This window comes from Pteronotus mesoamericanus, unplaced genomic scaffold (assembly GCF_021234165.1).
Source record: "Pteronotus mesoamericanus isolate MK-2021 breed Mesoamerican mustached bat unplaced genomic scaffold, CSHL_Meso_final contig_58, whole genome shotgun sequence".
Classification (NCBI taxonomy): domain Eukaryota; kingdom Metazoa; phylum Chordata; class Mammalia; order Chiroptera; family Mormoopidae; genus Pteronotus; species Pteronotus mesoamericanus.
In genome coordinates this window covers 7953395-7954148 of record NW_026555205.1, presented here as the reverse complement: position 1 = coordinate 7954148, position 754 = coordinate 7953395, and the positions used below count along the sequence as shown (strand labels likewise).

Sequence of the window (754 nt, the reverse complement as noted above, 5' to 3'; positions counted from 1 at the left end):
GCAGAAGTACAAATACTTAAATCAGACAAAATAGATTTCAAAACAAAGGCCATAAAAAGAGACCCATTAGGACACTTTATAATACTCAAAGGAAGAATCCATCAAGAAGACATAAACATTGTAAACCTATATGCACCCTATAGTAGTACCCAAATATATAAGAAAAATCTTGGAGGACTTCAAAAAAGATGTGGTGAGTAAGGTGCTCTTAGTAGAGGATTTTAACACCCCACTGTCAAAAAATGGGTAGATCTTCCAAACAAAACATCAACAAGGATATCGTGTAACTAAACGATGCATTACATGAAATGGACTTAACTGACATATATAGAAACTTTCATCCAAAGGAAGCAAATTAGTACTCGCTTCGGCAGCACATATACTAAAATTGGAACGATACAGAGAAGATTAGCATGGCCCCTGCGCAAGGATGACACGCAAATTCGTGAGGCGTTCCATATTTTTTATGGGGCCTACAGGAGACCCACCTCAGAGCAAGAGATCTACACAGATTGAAAGTAAAGGGATGGAAAATAATATTCCAAGCAAATGGGCATGAGAAAAAGGCTGGCGTTGCCATATTTGTATCAGACAAAATAGATTTCAAACCAAAGGCCATAAAGAGAAACCCAGAGTGGCACGTTATCATACTTAAAGGAAGAATCTCTCAAGAAGACATCAACATTGTAAACTTATAGCTCCCAATATAGGAGCCCCCAAGTTTATAAGCAAATTGTTGGATGACTTCAAGATG

The 754-nt window shown here is 37.5% G+C and overlaps 1 non-coding gene across 1 annotated transcript; it reads left to right on the top strand.

Moving 5' to 3' along the window:
• The first annotated feature begins 358 nt into the window (after positions 1–358).
• Positions 359–465, top strand: LOC129076260 (U6 spliceosomal RNA). Its single transcript, XR_008529727.1, has one exon. It is a non-coding gene; the product is annotated as a U6 spliceosomal RNA (small nuclear RNA).
• The last annotated feature ends 289 nt before the right edge of the window (positions 466–754 follow it).